Source organism: Eulemur rufifrons, chromosome 17 (assembly GCF_041146395.1).
Source record: "Eulemur rufifrons isolate Redbay chromosome 17, OSU_ERuf_1, whole genome shotgun sequence".
NCBI classification, from domain to species: domain Eukaryota; kingdom Metazoa; phylum Chordata; class Mammalia; order Primates; family Lemuridae; genus Eulemur; species Eulemur rufifrons.
The window spans coordinates 55035806-55055772 of NC_090999.1; the positions used below are offsets into that span (position 1 = coordinate 55035806).

General features: G+C 39.5%; 1 pseudogene; it reads right to left on the minus strand.

The window, feature by feature from the left end:
* Window positions 1–17120: 17120 nt before the first annotated feature.
* Window positions 17121–17598, minus strand: LOC138398034 (large ribosomal subunit protein uL24 pseudogene; annotated as a pseudogene).
* Between the last annotated feature and the right edge of the window lie 2369 nt (window positions 17599–19967).

Below are 19967 nucleotides of genomic sequence, written 5' to 3' on the forward strand. Positions count from 1 at the left end.
TGAGGAGTGTTTCCAAGCTCACGAAGTCAGCTCTGCTTTCTCAGAAAACTCTTACTGGGAAGGTATTTGTTCTCTCAAACTCTTCTTGAACTTTCAGAGTTGCAGTCAGCATTTCATGCAGTCATTCTAAGTGCTTTAGTTGCTTTCTCCAATAATAATGTAGTCTACAGGAAGGGAGGACGATAGCATTTTTTCCTCCACAGCATCTAAAACAGTGTTTGGAGAGATGATTGGTTCTCTAAAAGTACATGTTGATTGGTCTACCAGTGGCTCCTCATCTAAACGAAATTTCCATTTGGAAATGGGAATATCCCTTGCTTATGGGTTATTATGAGGATTAAATGAGTTAATACATGTAAAGCACTTAGAGCCGGGCACTTGGAATGTCCTTATCAAATATTAGCTTTTTTTCCCCTCCAGATTCGGTAAGTACATTCTCATGTGTTGGACCTAAATTTTGTCCCATCCTAGGTGGGTGTAGTGGGAGGATGCCATTTCTTAAGACAGGGTTCTTAGAGCTAAGCTTTTAGCCTTTTGTCACATAGCTAAACGTGATCCTTACCAGAACTCTTGCCGTTTACATGGAAGAAAGAGCAGAGATTTCTTTTGGACAGATTTGTGTCCTGTGTCCTGGATTATTTGTGGGCTGCCTGTGGATTATTTATGGGCTGGAAAGCTGATAAAATCAATAGTTAATAAAAACTCACAAGCATTCTAGTGAAGCTAACAAGAGAATTACTGATTTTGAACAACTTTGACTACATCATCAGGGTTCATAGCGGTGTGTTCAATTGGAAACACTCCACCATATGAATGAAGATAACTGATGAAAATTTTGAATTCACTGAGCCAGATTGCTTTCCACACATTCTCATGTGGTCCAAGTACAAAACACTTCTTTCTTACCTGTTCATTGCCACCTTGGAATTCAAATTCAATAGTGAACTGGCTTCATTCTTTCCAGAAGGAACTCCTGCCAGTGCTAGAAAACGCAGCCACAAAAGAAGACCCTTGTAGAGGAACTTCACTCCTCACTCCAACGCAAAGAGTCAACACCCACATGACCAGATTGTTTTTTTCACTAATTCTGTGGAAAGTCCCTTGTTTAATTCCCTGTCTCTCCACTTGGCCTAGTGCCCTTACTGTAGTTTTCAGAGTTGTCTAGTGATTATTATTAATGTTATTGATTTGCTATTTCAGACAGCCTAGGCTTAAGTGAGTGAAACTTACCCTTTCTAATCCATCTGCTTGCAAAGGTCCCTCATGAATTCTTTTCCTTTAAGTTGTGACTTTCCTTGGCACTTTGGCTTGGTCTGATTTGTTCTGTGACCTGTGTACAAGGCATGTTTTTTTTAGTTGAAAGCAGGCTGCTTTTTTGGTGATCACTTACACATGTTGCTGTTTTCCCTTTGTTTCTCTGCCTACTCCATACTAAACCCCCACACGTGATATGGTGAACTCGATTGTCTTTGAACCAGGTGAGATTTGAACTTAGACTTAATTTTTTGAATGAATCGCTTTTTCCAGTGAAGGGTGTTCATGCTGTTTTCTTTTGAATTTTGCTCTTTTAAATGCTTTCTTAAAAATCCAGATGTTGTTTAAAATTAGTAGAAGGCATTTGAAATGCCTGGCTAAACTGTTATCATCCAGTGAGTTACATGTATTTTTAAGCACATAGAATAATGCTGCTTGTGATTAGTTGGTGACTTTTAACTGAGAAGAACTTGTACTACAATGAAAAGAATTTTATCCTATTGCCCAGCAAGAAATAGTGAAATCTCAAATAAGGAAATCTCCTTCTATTCACATTGGCCTGAACATCAGAGAACAATTACATGTTTCAGGCCAGTTTCAGTGGTGGCTGCCAAAAGGTCGGGGAAGATCCTTAACGATTTGGGACTAGGGCAGAGATAATTGCAGAAAACAAAGACTCCTTAATTTCCTAAGCCCAAGAGAAACCAGGAGAGGAGGTTCCTGAAGGTCTTTCTTGTTCATCCTATAAGCCATCTCCTTTCCACAGAATATATAAAGGATGCTAAATGTCTAGCATTAAGCTGAATTGAATTTTTAGTTTCAGTAAGAGTAAAAAACCTTTCAAATCTCAGAGGCAATCCCTGGATGACTGCCCTCCCCTTCTACCCCTCACCCCCTCCAATAGCAAATTCTTAGCCTCTTCGTTCCTCAGTTTCCCCGTCTTTAAAAGCTGTGTGTCTTGCCTCCTTGCTGCCTTCCACATACATAAACAAAAGTGGCTATACATGTCCTTCTTGTTACTCAAGCTACACGGCTTTGAATCTTCATCAAAGGCTATTTCTATATAACTAAAATCAAATGAAGAACTGAAGCTAATATGGAGAATTGCCATCTCGTGCTCAGTTTTACTCTTGCAACATTCAGAGGGCGACTGTCTTTCAGAACCTACTTGAGTGCCCTGGAATCAGGCCTGTGGAAAATAAAAAGGTAGATGGACCATAGATGATAGTCAGGAGTTCAATTTCTTCAAACTTCCTCTGCCTCAAATCCACTGAAATAACTTGTGCTAAGATCACCAAAATCCTCCATTTATCAAATCCAATAGCCACTTTGCATTCATTATCTTAATTGACCTCTCTGGACCAAGTGGCATTATGCAAATTCAGGCCACTCTCTCCATGTTGACACTCTTTCCTTTCTACTTTGGCAAGGTCTTGTAGAAGAGACAAGGGTACAGATTCTGGAATTGGATAATCCCCACCCCACTGCCTTCTAGCTGATCATCTTAGACAAGTTATTTGACCTCTCTGTGCCTCAGGGTCCCTATCTTAAAAATACAGAAAATGGAACTTACTTTATAAAGTTACTGTATTAGTTGTGTTAACTTATGTACAATGCTTATACAGAGCTCTCCCACATAGATGGCACCCACCCAGAAAATATTAGTTTAATTATTCATAACACCATTTTTCTTAGTTTTTTTTTTTTTTTCTATTCTGATCATTGTCTCATGGTCTCCTTTGCTGGTACTAATTCCTCTGCCTGAGTGATAAAATTAGTGTCCTCCTCTCTTTTTGTTCCTCACAATCATCTTAGAGACTCTCATTCACCTCATACATTGTATGTGTATGATGCACATAAAATCAAAAGCTGAAAGTGACTCAAATCTCAGTCTCCAGCCAGACCTCTCGCTCGAGCATCAAGCTATCTCTCCAACTCTTTCATGCACGATTTCCCTTGGTTGTATCATCAGTACCTCAAATTTAACATGTCCAAAGAGGAATGCATCAGCTCCTTTATCAGAACTTTTGTAACCGGTTCCATAAACGAAAACACCTTTTTATAGTACACTTATGTTTCAAGTTCCCAGGCCAGTAAGATTTGCTGACCAGCATTTTGTCACTTTCTGTTGTACTGATGCATTCCCTTTTGAGTTTTTTTCCCTGAGTAATGTTGGAACCTCCTTGCAGCTGTGAGATAACTGCAGAACCTTACATTATCTGTTTGTCCAGAGAAGACAAGATAAACGACACCCCACCACAGATCGTGCCCAAGGACCACTGAGCAGGCTACTCCCCTCATCCCACCTGCACATAAGGCTGAAAGAATGACCAATATTAACACCTAGATCATTATACTACTAAAATCCCCGCCTTGAGAGGAACTTATTCATCATTATTGATCATGCGATGTATGTACTGACGTGATTTCTGACTGTCCTTCTGTGCCCTGCACTGCGCCCCAGACATGTAATAATGCTCACTCGCTTCCTACATTATTCATTTCACCTCCAGAAAAGCCCTGTTGATCAAGGAGGAGGATTTGAAGCAGTCCATTCCTTCCACCTCCCAGCTCAGGGTCCTCTACAATAAATCTCCTTTGTTCCTTGACAATTTTTGTCTCAGTAATTGGCTTTCTATGCAGTGAGCAACAGAGAGAACCCCCCTTGTAGGTTTGCTAACACTTTAACAGCAGAGATGAGGGCATGTCACTCAAACCAATGTGGTAGGATACCAAAGTGTGAGTATGCAGTGAATGGTGACTGCTCTCCAGCTCAGTTCCAGCACAGGGTGGCTGTGGGTAGGCAAATGGACTTCATCCTAATAAGATAGGTTTGGCTTAGATTTTTACAAAACTTGCTTGTAATTCTGGATTCCATTCTGTAGCAAATGAGGAATCATTGAAAATTTCTGATTGGAGCAGTTCCTCAAAAATATTATCACATGTTGCTAGCTCTCATGGCAGTTAGCTATTAGGCTTTGATGGTATAATGGATTATCTCAGTCTCTTCCTTTGTATTCTACGTATCTCTGTGAAGAACAAAGAGGGTGCTGCCCTCAGCTTTTCTGTGAGTGAACTGAAAAGGCCCAATATGTGAGCATGAATTTTTTCTACAATAGAAACCTAAAAGCCATCTGATCTGGCTTCCTACCTCTTTCTGGAATCTCTGTTGAAATGAGATAATCCATTTTCAGTTACAGGACATCGAGTCAGTCTGATAGCTGTTGTTTTGTGGCCAGTTGTGCTGCATTGTTTTAATTTATATCTGGGAGGGTTATTTTTCACAGATTTCCTGAGTTGTGGTGATGGTTTAATATTAGTCTCCTCAACAGATTATAGGTTCCAATTTCTTCTACTATCAATATCTTCATGTGGCAAAAGTCCTGAAGCCAGGGTCTAAGCTGTATACTCACTGGTAATAATTTAAGTGACTGTAGAGAGTTGGCAGGGAAGCCTAACAACTCCTAGGAGATGGCTTCAAGGCATCTTTGCTTTGTCATCTAGTAAGAAAATGTAACACAAGTCACAGAAGGCATCCCCACCCAGAACCATCACTCTCGCACAGTGTATATTAGTGTAGGGCAAAAGATCACAACCACACCTGGGTGGGAGTGACAGTAGAACATCCATAGCCAAGAGAAATAATTTCTGACTGTTACATGCCTAGCACACAGAAATTACTCAAGAGGAACACTGATATTCATCCCACTTCATCCCACAACTATTAATTTAGCACTTACTATATACCAGACACTCTTCTGTATACCAGGAACATACCCACGAACAAAAGGGCCAAAATCTCCATCCTCATGGAACTCAATTCTATCAGACTGAGAAGGGGTTTGAAACATGAGAGAAAGTTGTATTGGAGATTTTTGCTGAGTTGGTTTATTGAGAACAAATTCTTTGATTGTACACCTATGCTCTAGTATTTGAAAAAAAGAAAAGTACAGACACACACACACACACAAACACACATAAATATATACCTACATATGTGTATACTCATGCATAATCATATATATAATTAACAACACCATTCCCCTCACCCCACATGTATTTCCTTGAGAGAAAAGGTATTCATTTTCTCAGATGGTTTCACAGTTGAAAAGCAAAGCAGATGGCCCTTCTAGAGGAGGCAGCTTGCTTGTTGAAATGTCATGGATATACAGAAATAAAACCGAAAATGAAAGGCAAATATTCTCATTTGAATAATGAACTATCTGATGTTTCCTCAGAGCCACACTGCTCAGATAATGAATAGAAACACTCTCAGATCCTTTGTTCTGCATTTATAGCAAAACTCAAACCACATGTCTGTCATGTAACAAGCCATTCTGGATAATTTTTGAAGAATAATAATCATTGTTTGATGGGACCACTTGTAAAACCCAGAAGGTACCCCAGAGAAGCTGGCACTCGTAGTAAACTATCCAAGGGGTAATTTGTGGTGACAAATGATACATTGAATATTGCATTTAAACCTTAAAACAATTGCTCGCACACAAAAGAAAACTAATGGCTGAGCCCTCACTCTACTCCAGCTTCCTGTCACTGTTCATTTTTCAGTGTTCCCCATAGTTGAAGGAAGCCCCTGGGACTCATGGCAGTGGGTAGCTCCAAAGGATGCCTGTAGTGCTTTTGTAATTATTATTATGTTAAACACATAATTTGGTTGCTTTGTTCTGTGACTATATGTGCTTATTTCAGCCTCATAATGGTTGCCAGATTCGGCTGTGTGATTTGTATCCTGCAATAAAATGCACAGACCACAAGTTTGCCTTTCTGTACCCACTGTTCCACCAGCACCATGCACAAAACAATGCCCATCATTGTCTCCCGGGAGGTTTGTGCAGACCTGAAGTGACAAAAGGGAGTAACTTCAAACAAATCAACAGAATGTAATTACAGGTAAGGAGTTTGACTTTACTCTTTTGAAAGGTCTTTGAGGCCCACGATAAATTTTGACTCAACACCAATTGGACTGGTTTTAGGATCAGTTGTTTGCTTAAATCTATTACATCCAGATTTCACATGAGCCAATACACCCACCTGCAAATCCTGACCAAAGTTTACTGTCTTCCAACTACCATCTGGGACAGGGAAAATCCCCAGAAAAAGATCAAGCGAAAGATATTGGTAATATGACCTCTAGCACTATCAGCATGGACAAGAACCAAGTTGTTAAGGCCCCTGGGATCCCTGTGATTTAAAAGAGGAGCTGACAATTGTATAAAACCCTCAGATTGCTCTCCCACCCTGGGTTCCCTCCTCCCAAAGCTGATTCTGGGAACAAAGCAATTTGCCTGCTGCTTGGAAACAAATCATCCCAGGTCTGAACAGACAGAGCAGACACTTCTTTTATAGAAGAGAAGGTGAGATACACTAAAAGCAATGTGAATTAGAAAGGGAAGAGGTTTGAAATATTGATTGAATCATTGGCCCTTAAGAGTTATTTAATTGAATAGTGAGAGGCCAATTGTTAGGATTTGAAAACAATTCAGAAGCTATAGAAATCCTTTGACTTTAACCTCCCTTGCCCAGACCTTGGTCTCATGAGAAAGAAAACTCTCCTCATTTAGAGTCATAGGAAAAATGGCTCCACTAAAGTTCCCCCAAAGGGTAGATGAATCAATCAACAGGAGGCAGCTGGTAGCAGTGCTTTGTAGTCTGACAAATCCAGGTTTTAAAAATCAGGCCTCTGTCCTATATAGCAAAGAAATCAGATAACTCATGGACCAGGTGGTCACAATTAAAACTATCAAGGGGAGGTAGATGGGTATTGGTTTCCCCTGTGTGCAATATCCTGAGACGGACACAACCTCACCTGGGTAGTCTTCTAACAAGACATGCATAAACTGAATCTGAGCAAGAGGAAACATCAGGAAAAAAAGGAGCATTTTATTTAAAAGCAGAGAGTGAGGCTAAAGGTTTCAAAAATGGCGATGTGATAAAAGTCAATGAAATGCTGAGGAAGTCTTTCAGGTTAAAGAAAATTAAAGAGATACAAAAACTAATAAAATATGTGATCTCAGACTGGATTCTATATGGGGGGAATGCTATAAAGAACATTATTGAGTCATTGGAAAAGTGAAATATTAATTATAGAGTACATTAAAGCATTTGATGTTAAATTTCCTGAAATTGATAACTCTACTGTGGTTAAGAGAATGTCCTTGTTCTTAGGAGATACACACTGAAGTACAGTCAATCCTTGGGTATACATGAAGCATTGGTTCCAGGACTTCCCTCAGATACCAAAATCTGCACATATGCAAGTCCCTCAGTCTGCCCTGCCCTGCAGAGCCTATATATACAAAAAGTTGGCCCTCCCTATACACCGTTTTTTCACCCAGTGAATATTGTATTTTTGATTCAAATATAGTTGAGAAAAGGAGGGGGGGCAAGATGGCGGACTAAAAGCAGGCTGTACAACGCTGCTCTCATGTAGAGGATTGAAAGTGGTGAAGATATACCCATCTTTAGATATATAATCTGAGAATACAAGATGGCATGTTAAGTGCCCAACTAGGGGTACAAATTTGGGATATTTAGAATAGTTCTTTCCCAGACATGGTCTATTGCAGACTCGTGGAGAGAGTAAGTAATTATAAGAGTTTGGGAATCCAAATGCTCACCAAGGATTGACCATAGGCTCTAGGGCAATGTATAGCATAAACTGTAGTACAGTAAATATACATCTCAAGCACATATGCACATCTTGATCGTGGAGCTGCCTCTGCAGTCTTTTCTGCAAACTGCATGGCCTAGCAGCTCTGCCCCTGCCACCCATCATGGCGTGCCAGGGTTTCCATTAACCCACCAGCAATAACATGGCAGCCCTCCCCTCTGGCAATTTGCTCCTGGCCACCCACAGCTATTACAGGCACCACTTGGGTTCCATTTCCATAACAGCTCCTGTGGAAGTGCGGACTACCTTGGGATGCCAACACCCCACCATCACCAGGCTCTCCCCAAGGCTGTCCCTGGTCACTGGTGAGCAGGCTTCTTTTAAAGAAATACAATCTTCCATTCATGGCCACAGTGTTGGAATCTCTAGGGTACTCGGGATCTCCTTAGGGCTCCAGCTGTATGGTCACCTGTGATCTTGCTGGAGAAGCCGGAGCCCCTAGGCACATCACAGCTCTGGAATAGGCAGGCTGCAGTGAGCTGAAAAGCAGTTGTTGTTGTTTTTTTTTTAATATATCAAAAGAGCAAAACAACAGAAATGAAGCTGAAAGTACCCAACTCTTTACAATCCAAGTCACATCCCAGCTTTCCAGATACCCTACAACAGTTCGCCTTGTACCAAGTGGAAAATAAACTGCAAGCAGCCAGCAAAAAATAAATCAGTAAATAAATAAATAAATAAATAAAATATCTGAAAAAACAGATTGGGCACAGTGGCTCACACCTGTAATCCCAATACTCTGGGAGGCCAAGGGGGGAGGATTGTTTGAAGCCAGGGTATTTCTTAATATCCAGCTTACAGTGAACTATGATGACACAGCTGCACTCTAGCCCAAGCAACAGACTGAGACACTATCTCAATAAATAAATAAAATCATACTAGGATTTGTAAAATGTTTAAATGCAGATTAAAGTTTTATTAAATTCATTGTAGCTTTTTACTGTTATTAATATAATATATATTTCACTTGACACTGGTGTCAAAAGATATTTTTTTTTTTTTTTTTTGAGACAGAGTCTCACTCTGTTGCCCGGGCTAGAGTGAGTGCCGTGGCGTCAACCTAGCTCACAGCAACCTCAAACTCCTGGGCTTAAGTGATCCTACTGCCTCAGCCTCCCGAGTAGCTGGGACTACAGGCATGCGCCACCATGCCCGGCTAATTTTTTGTATATATATATTTTAGTTGTCCATATAATTTCTTTCTATTTTTAGTAGAGACGGGGTCTCGCTCTTGCTCAGGCTGGTCTCGAACTCCTGACCTCCAGCGATCCACCCGCCTCGGCCTCCCAGAGTGCTAGGATTACAGGCGTGAGCCACCGCGCCCGGCCTAAAAGATATTAATAGAATAGTCATTGTCGTAACACAATCTCAAAATGCTTTTTGTGCTTATAGGATATCAAACTGGAAAAAGTTGAGTCTGCCTGCTTTAGAAGCTCTTCAACTCGGAGTGATCGCTGCCTCTTTGACCCCCTCCTTTCCCAGCATGTGTTCATGTGGGAATCATTTGGGCTACTTCATTCTCACGAGGCTGCTCTGTGGCCTGTCCACCTTATGCTGGCGCTTGTATTAGTATTAAAGAAAGTACCGAGTAAAGGGAGAAACCGTGCCCTGAAGAAGAGCCTCTCCCATTACAGGCTTCTGCTGCCAGATCCTTCCTGCTCAGCTTCTCCCCAGAACACTGGCCTGGGCCACCGAGCATCCCACCTTCTCTCTGGAACGGAAAAGCATATCTCTTGAATTGGAGACACTCATTTTGCCAAGGAACTATTTTCCACCAACAAATCAAGAATTATAAGTGTGAATTATCTGGGAGAAAATACCTATTTTTTTCTTATTTCACATTCTTAACAGAGCGAGCTAATGTTTTTCCTGTAGAGATAATATTCTCTGTTTTATTCTTTCAAGGGAATTTGGAAGTAGATAAACTTCCTTTCAGATCCTAATTCTATCACTTAGCAGTTCCATAACCTCAAGCCTTATTTTTCCCGACTGTAAATATGTATTTATGGTGAAGGATATGAACTGTTTATCTTTACACCATCAAATACAAATAGTAAGTATTCAGTAAACTGTTGTGTGTGAAAGAAGAATAAGCAAATAAGTTCATGAACAGCCCTATCCCAGCCAAGCTAGACCAGGCTCTTCTTTGCAAACTTGTGGAAATACAACCTTAAGTGGCAAATTAGGTTGGAATGGTCCTGGGTGATCTGGAATAGACATTCTTCTAGACTGAAAATCTCCAGCTACTGTATTCTCGATATATATTCCAACGAGATTCTCATACAGATCCAGGGGGACATGTACAAGGATGCGCATTGCAGTGTTACATGTGGAAGCAAAAAGTTGGAACAACTTGGGTGGCTATCACTGTGATAGTGTGGTGGATACACACCAGGGGTGTAGCTGTTAGAGGCAATGGATTCAGTATATACATGGCAACATGGATGTATCTTAAAACTATGCTGCTTAAGGACAAAAAGTTAAACACAAAGCAGTTTACATATAGTCACACAAAACAGCAATACTTATTTTGCAAGGAAAGCATGAGAACAAAAGATTTATGATAAAAGCATTAGAGAATTTGACTGTGAGATAGAAAGAAATGACCAACTGGAACACAGATAAAAGGAAATGGATAAAGATGGAAGAGAGAACAGAGGAAGGAAGGAAGAAAGGAAGTTCCGAAAGGAAGGGAGGGATATCCTTTGCTTTCAACAGTGATTATTATGTGCCGTGAACTACAAACCTAAGAGTATAATTCAGTGTTCCTTCTGCACTGAGGTCAGAAAAAAAGAAATAAAGAAATAGTTGTCACACTTTTTTCTCCCCTCACAGAGTTACAGTATAATTCCAGCAGGACACTGATCCTCCAGTGGCTGGAGGAGACGAGGAGTAGGGGAGTCAGTCAGGTGGAAGTTCACCATGTCTGAAGATCAAGTTCTAGAGCAGTGATTCTCAAAATGCAGTCTGAGAACCACCTGTATCAGTAACACCTGAGGCTCTGGTTTACATGCAGATTAAGGAGTCCCATCCCAACCTACTGAATCAGAACCTCTGGAGGTGGGGCCTGAGAATGTTTATTTTGACAAGCTCCTTAGGCGATTCTCTCTCACCTGAAGTTTGAGGACCATTTCTATAGAAGGTATACCTCTTCAATCTACTTACACAGGGCTAAGCCCTTCCTCGAGCTGAGTTCAGATACACATTTTTTTCTGCATAGTTTTGCTTTTATTATTATTATTGACACATAGTAATTATATGCATTTATGGGGTACAGTATAAAAATTCGATGCATGTATACAATGTGTAATGATCAAATTAGCATATTCATCACCTCAAACATTTAGTGTTTTTTGTATTGGGAATATTCAAAATCTGCTTGCCTAAGTATTTGAAAATATACAGTAAATTGTCATTTATTATAGTCACCGTCCAGCTATAGAACACTAGAACCTATTCCTCCTATCTACCTGTAGTTTTGTATCCATTAACCAACCTCTGACAACCCAGCCCCCCACCCCTTCCCAGCCTCTAGTACCCACTATTCTTCTACTCTCTGCTTCTATGAGATCAACTTTGTTAGTTCCCACATAGGAGCGAGAACATGCAATATTTGTCTTTCTGTGCCTGGCTTCTTTCACTTAGCATAAAGTCCTTCAAGGTCATCCATGTTGCTAGACACATTTTTATAAACTGATTTGTGTTCCCTGAGCTTAAAGCTGCAAAGCATTTAAGTGACTAGTAATGGAGGCCATCTTCTTTCATTTTTAACTTATTTCTGTGTCAGGCAAGGTGGAAAAGAGGAAACCTCAGGTTTATTAATCAGATGTAATAAAAACAATTTACCATTCCTTTACACACAAAAGTAACATGCAAATCCAATAAATTAGTTAGTACTGGTATCTCTTGGGTATTTCAAATCACTTGACAATCGCAACAAAACACTAGCTGAGCTGCTATCTGTTATTAATACAGATATTGTTGCATGTGATTTCTTCTCCCATGGAACACATGGCAACTCTCCAGAAAGCCTCGTTCTGTTATTATATTGTAATATTCTTCAATACAGAGGAAAGGGGCATTTTTTAATTTTTTTCCTTTTCCTTTAAAATTATTTCTCATGCCTTTCATGGACCTTGGTAATGTTCCAAAACTTTTCTAATCAATCTAGCATTGCAAGCTGTCAGAAAGGATTTTCTTCACTAGAATTTATATGACACTATACATTTAATATCTGTTCTACATAAATTCTTCTGTTCTTTTCTTTTTATCTTATTTTCCTGCTTCTTGTTCTTTTCAGACCTATTGAATTATCTCCAATTTTAATGGCTTTATTAAAAGTAACTCTAGAATTCCATTGCCAGAAAAACTGAATCAGCAAAATTTTTTGACAATTTGCTGTCATGTTACTTGGGGATTGTGACTCACTTCACTTGCAAAGCGTCTAAAATGGAGGGTGTTAGAACTTTGAGCAGGATGAACTGTTTTGATCAAACTGGTTAATACATGCAGGGATATAACCAGTGAATTCTGATAGCAAGTTTGATGATGATGGAATTGTTGTTCCTTTTGTATATTGAGTGACTATCTTAATGAATTTACCAAAACACTGGGATTTTGTTTGTTTTGTTTTGTTATTGCCTCATTGTAGTCCATAATGATACAATTAACTTCCTATTGAATGTAAAAATAAAACTTAAAATTAAACAATAGCAACTCAATTATATAGCAAATTAAAAATAGAAAAAGTGAGTTTATATATATGAGATAAAATATTATTCTTCTTTTCTATTCTATTCCATTATTCTTCTCATGAGGTGTACAATTATGATTCAAGACTCATATTCTAATATTTCAGCATTATAATAACCTCATGTGTTATTGGTTGTTTTTTCAGGAACATACATTGGAGAATATATGCAGAATTCTATTTTTATATATTATTTGCATTTATTGAAGACCCACCAACCAGTGGGAAGATGTGGGAATGAATATATACTGAACTTTGAACAACTCACACACTTATAATTGTGCTATTCCTATACTGTAATATAGGAAAAAAAAGAACGAACATTAAAGATGAACATTAAAGAATGTGTGATTGACTAAGGATACTAGAGACTAGCCACGTCAGTGCTCATGAGTGAGTAAAAATGTTGATTATTTTGCACAATTATTCTTTCTGTTAATTTGGGTTGAGGGCTAAATAAACATTACATGAATACATTGAAGTTAGAATGCTGACAGGGTGGAAATGTTTTGTTTTCTGAAAATACCACAGACCATTTCTGAAACATTTAAACTTTGGCATTAACTAAATTTATTTTCCAAGCACCTTTCCTCTATTTCAAGATATGAATGCATAGAGTCCACATGTTTCTGATTCATTTACAACTAATTTATCAAAATTGGCAAGACCTATTTGCTAACCACAAAGTCTAGAAAGCAGTTTAAAAAAAAAAAAAAAGCATTCTTAAATTTTCCATTTGGACCACTCAGTTAATTCAGAGGGGATTCAAACTTTAATTATGAGAGTTTATTAAAAACTGAGAAGCCATTGAGTGTTTCCTTTCACTCTATTTTTTCTATTTGATCTCTTTTGCCAATCTGAAAGACCCTAAATTTTTCCTTTGCTTGCCCTGCTCTCAGAACATGTGGGACATGTTCATTAATAATATTAGCAATAATAAATTCCAAAAATATTTATCCTAAATAATAATGCTTTAATTCCCCATAGATCTTATTTTCTAATCGAATAAAGTTATTAGAAGTCAAATATATAATAAATTCAGCATACTTACTTGTAGTTTTTTCTATACTTAACTGATGGGATGTTTTAGTATACATGTCTTTTACTTAAACTTTCTCTGAAGACTCAATACAGAAGCTGAGCCTGCATATTAGTAATTAAACTCTTGGCCATTAAAGGTGGCCAGTGGATATCCACATTCAGATTGATCGTCTAAGAAAGAGCATCGTGAATCGAAAGAGAGGTGACTAGAGGCACTCAAAGTGAAGGAGAGGGAAGAGAGGCAACCCGCGCTGCAGTTTGGAGGTACACAAGGAAGATGAGCACATATGTGGGGAGGGCACAGAGGGGAGAACCCCAGGACTCCATGCTTCCCCCACAATCATTGCTATCTGAGCTACAGGAAGGACCCTCCATTGCAAAAGGCCACAGAACTGACATAGAAAACTATGTGGAGACTGTGCAGAGGTATTGCTCAGGGGAGATGATTCTAGAGGAGGAATCTCAAAGACAAATAGATCTGTCAGGCAGATAGGTGAAGAAGGCATTGTGGGACGGATTGAAGTGCTTATGGCAAGGCAGAGTCATATGGCAGCAAGGCACTCTGGGAGAACTGCACATAGCTCGGCATGGTTGGCAAAGGTGCTGGGTTGCAGTAGAACAGTAGGACATAAGTTTGGAAAATAACCTAATAGCAAAGTTTGAACTTCATATTGCAAGCAATAGGTGAGCGTAGCAGGTAGGGAATGCATCCTGTCTTAGTCTCCTCAGGCTGCCATAACAAAACATATACTGATATTTTGAGTTAAACAACAGACATTTATTTCACACAGTTCTGGAGGCTGGGCTGTCCAAGATCAAGGTGCTGGAAAATTTTGTTCTTGATGAGGGTCCGCTTCCTGGCTTATAAACTGATGCCTTCTTGCTGTATCCTCACATGGCAAAGAGGACACTCTGGTGATGTTTTCTCTTCTTGTAAGGACCTTAACGCCATCGTGGAGGCTCCACCCTCATGTTCTTATCTAAACCTATTTCCCAAAGGCCTCACTTCTGATTACTACCACACTGGGGGTTAGGGCTTCAACATACAGATGTGAGAGGCACACAAACGTTCAGTCTATACCATAGCTAATGAGTTGTCCATGTCTTGTAGGAGTAACTGCTGGATACCCAGAAGAGCTGCCCATAGGCAATTGTGTGTACCAGCACGGTACTCAGCAGGGACATACCTAGGTTCAAGATTCGGGTTTGTTAAGTCATCAACCTAAAGATGGTGGTTAAAACCAGAAAAGCACCTAGGAGGCATGTAGAGAGTATAAAGTGAACAAAGAAGAGGGTCAAAACTCCTGGAGGCTCCAAGGGGCACAGAGAGAAAGGAATGTGCTCAGGAAACTAGAAGACACTGTTAAAAAGGGAGGAGGAAAAGGATAATAAATAGGGAGTCAAAAAAGAAAGAGAAGAGAAAGTCAAGGATCAGGAAAGGGCCATTAAGGAAGCACTGAACAATTGATGTGCAGCCACAGTCCCTCCTACTGGCCCACTACTTTGCTTAAAATTTTGTCATCTGATCATTCTGGATGCCAGCAACACGGTGATGGAAAGATGCAAGAGTATCTTGACTCAGCCTAGTTTCAGTTCAGCCTTTGCTACTTTTTGTGTCACCATCAGCAAATCATTTAGCCCTTCAGAATTGTAATGTGGTCATCTACAAAACCAGGAAAATATTTCTAGCCATGTTTTCTCCTTTACCGAGTTGTGAATATCAGCGAAATTGTGAGGTTTCTGTTTGAAACCGTCAGTTCTTGGTGCGCTCATGGCCGAAGAATGACTAGACACGCCAAAATCAGGCAAGCACGAAAATGAGGTTTATTGAGGAGAGAAAGGTAGGATTATAGAGCAAGACAAGATACAGGTTTACAGAGTATGGTACGTACGCCACAGATGACTACCAGACCCACTGTCGCAGCAGGGCAAGCAAAAGGAAGGGCAAAGAGCAAAAGATTGGCTGTGGTCTGAGTCTCATTTTATAATGCATGGATAGGGATCTTGAGTAATCTCAAGAAATGTCCATGGCACAAAACACAAAGCTGGACATCAGAAGGACACTAAGAAGAGGGATGACAACAAAGGACAGGGTGTGTTGAAGGGGAAATTTGTCCAGGGCCAGAGTTAGGAGTTACTGGGAATAGAATGAGCCATGAATTCACAGCATTCCAATGTCCCTGCAATTTAGTGAAAGGAGAGGTGGTCCTTTTAACTCAAGTTTTAAAGCTGTTACATTTAAGGATCATATGCAATAGAATAGTCCCTTTCAAAGAAACGATAGCTTAAGTATGGGCACAATTACCAACACGTTTTCTAGTGTTAAATATTCATTCTGAAAATATAAAGGACATTCCATAAAACTTCCTCTCTAGCCAAACAATCAAGAAGCAAAGTGGAACTGCTCTCAGACCTTTGGATGACAATTACTGAACTCAGGGAAGAGAAATGTTTCCTTGCTTGGGACCTCTAAAATTACTGGTAACATGACTATGAAAAACGTGTCAAATAAACAAAAGCATCAACTTCAGAGACCGCAAGTCACTGATTTCCCTGTGAAAATATCAAATGTTTTACAGTTACTTGGCCAAATGTATGCTCACATTAGGTAAAAAAGAGCATATTGCAATATTTTTCATTTCTCCTATTTTACATTCATCATTAACATATTATAAAGAGAATGAAAGTGAAATAGAACAGGATACAGACTAGATATCTTTATGGCCTAATTGGTTTTGATTAAGGCAGTTGCTATTAGGCAATTTCCCATAAAGGGATTTAAGTCTTCCAGCCTTCGGCATAAAAAGAAGAAATTCTTGGTGCAGTAATAAGTGAAATAAAGAAAGCAAAAAGCATAGGGGGATGCTCTGCCAACTGAGGGATTCTAAACAGAGCCAAGTTTTCTTTAATTCATTTATTCATTCATAAAATGAATCCACACATTAATTATTTATTGAGCCCTTTTGTGTGCCAGACACATTGCCAGTGCTGGGGAGAGAGCAGGAGGGGGTTGGATGGGGCCCTTGCTCTTATGAAGCTTCCAGGCTAGGGAGGAAGACTTACATTAAACAAGTAATTAAACAAAGCTCCACATGACCATTTTGATAGAGAAAGGGTTGTTGGAGGAAGATGAATGGAAACTCAATTGAGGCTGTAGATACTACGTTAATGCCAGCAACCTCTCCTTTTCCTCAGATTGCTGTTTGCCTCAATGCTCTTGAATCTCTCTCTTCCTTTCCCGCTCTTCCAGCCTTCCTTGGATTTTAACAACAATAACGACAACAGAAACTGGAAAGGTTTAGGTTGCATGTCACCTCTATGCTGAAGAAACTCCTTGGCTCACCACAGAAGCAAGTGCTAGTTTCTTTTATTTGCTTTTTCATTTTAGCAGTTTTTAATGAAAGTTGTGTTAATATATAAGATTATTTTATTCCTGCGTGTTCTCGTCATTTCTTCCTTGTGTTGGTCCTTTTCCTTTCCTACTGGGTGAGATTTGACTTTCCCTTCAAGGAACTTTTTGAAGTTTTTATCCAGTGTTAGCCTAGTGATAACCACCTTGCTGAGGTGAGATGCCCACAGAGACAGTTGTGCCATTAGCCTTTTCCATTGCACCCACCCAATGTACAGGACATGCTTCTTTCTGTAAACCTGGACTACGTTGCTAATTTTCTGACCTTGACATTGTCCTCACACAACCTGAATTTCCTCATCCTTTCAGATGGGCACGGATTGAATATTGTACTTCTGTCTTAACTCTGGCAAGAGGGGAAGACACAATCTTGCTGTGAATATGGAGAGGTGCCTTGAAATGCCTTTTACAGTTCTTGCTTTGGTCAGAAGTCACAAAAGGATTGAACTACATTTTGGCTTCTGCTGCTTTGGCGATGGCTCCAAAAGGGAAAAGTCAAGTGCTAGCTTCTGTGGCAGCCAGTTAATCTGTCAAACTAATGACATGCACAATCTATAATGTGCTTCATTATAATTAACCTTAAACGGTTTGGGTAAATCACTTTCATTCACATTATGTTGACAGAATCAAACTACTTTTTTCTGGTTTTTCTCTTTGCCTTTTAGTTTAACGTTGTTTATGATTAACATCATAGTTTGTGCTAGGAAACTGTCAGTGTTTCCTCCTGCTGGCTGCTGTGTGAAATTCTTTCCACGAGGGAAAGAAAGGGGAGTGTTGTCTCGTATCTCACCACGACAGCCAGAACGAATGAAGCTGAAGAGTCAGCTCAGTGCTCGTGGGTCCTCTCTCCAAGCACATTTTTGTATTCTCTCTCTTGAAGAGGGCCCCTAAAATCTGGATCCACTTTCAAATGAGATATTTAGGCTAAAAGAGTATATGCCCGTGAGAATAAAAAATGTTGACTAAAATATATTCATATCGTATCAGTGAGGTATCAGAGCAAAAGACATATTTGCGGGTGACACTGACCCATCAAGGGAGAAAAAGGTATAAAAATAAACGTACCTGACTCATTCTACCCTTGCTCAGAGTGGGCACTGCTGAAGCATTTAATCATTCAACAAATATTTATTGTGCACTCACTATGTGCCAGGCACTGTTCTAAAAATGTGGGGCACATCAGGAAACACAACCACCAATAATGCCTGCCTTGTGGAGCTTACATTCTAGCAAAGGAATGCAGACAATAAACACTCAGTGTAATAAGTAAAAATATATTACATTAGAAGTTGATAAGTATGATGGAGGGGAGTAGAACAGGATTAGAGAGGACTGAGAGCTTGGAACAAGTAAGAATATAGATGTGAACAACTAAATCAACCAAAAAGATATATGGCGTGCTCTGTCTATGAACACTCCACCCAACAACAGCAGAATACACATTTTTTCCATGCACCATGGATATTCACCAAGATAAACCATATCCTGGACTATAAAATAAGCCTCAACAATTAAAAAAAAAAGACTTTTAGCTTTTACTGTGGATGAATTGGGGACTCATTGTAGGGTATTGGGAACAAGAGGGACCTTATAAGGCCACTGTGGATACTGTGTTTCCTCTTGTGAGGAAGAGAGGGCAAAACAGAAGCTGAGAGATCAGTTTCGGGGCTGGTGCCACGATCTGGTGATATGGTGGTGGTTTGGGATCAAGGTCTTAGCTGTGAAGGCAATAAGAGTAGTCCAATTCTGGTAACATTCAAGGAAGTACAATGCTAGTAAAAAGTAATCACTTCGTATTTAATTTTTGTGAATTCAATTATCCTGTCTTGGCAAAGAAAGACAGTAGGAGGAGTTAGTAAAAGAGGAGGAAACAAATCATTTAAATTGGATCACAGTTCTTGCCTGCCGCTTCCCTAAATGACCATGAGATGAAAAAGGAGTCTGTTAGATCAGTCTCAGTTCCTGGTGCCTCTCAGCGTGAAGCTAATGTATAAAAACATGGCCTTTTGGTGTGGCATGGCCCCTATGTGCAGACCTGCTACTCGATGTTCAGTCAGAGAAACAATTTGTTCTAATACTGGAGGAAAAATTGACATTGCTAGATATATTGGGAGATGGGCTGTGGGTCTCAAAAAAAAAGGCGACTTCCTAAGGATTTTCAAGAACAATCTGATTGTGTTTAAATTTCACTTTACTGACTGACTTCAAACCTAATCACTAAGTAACATGTAATTCCATCATATTAAGACAATACTGAACTATCTGCCAGGTACTATTAAATATATTAATTCATTTAATCCTCAGAATAAGTATATAAGGATGTTCATATATACATCCATATATATCCTATGAAGTTTTCATTTTACTTATGAAGGAATTGAGGAACAGAGGTTTAGTAACTTGTCAGTGTCAGACATTGGAGAAGAGCAGAGCTAGGGTTTCAAAATCAGGCAGTCTGGCTCTGTAGTCTGAGCTTCTATAAGACCAGGCTATACTACCATATGAATGCTTTTATGACTAAATATTGACTTTTGCAACTCAAAAATGGATACTTAATTCTAAGAAAAGGAAAAATTTCCTTTCAATCTTCTCAGTCAGTATGAAGTTACTGAATTCACTATGTAGCCAGAAAAGTGATTAAATATTAGGAGATTTTTTTTTTAAAAGTATAGAATGTGCAGATTCCTGCTGCTGAGAAAAATGAAAAACTCTTTAAGACAATAGACACCTCCTCAGGGGCCCAAAGGTACCCTCCCTAGCACTTCCCGGGAATCAATGACCTGCCTACTCTCCGTTCTACGTGCCCCTTCCCACCTGCCCCT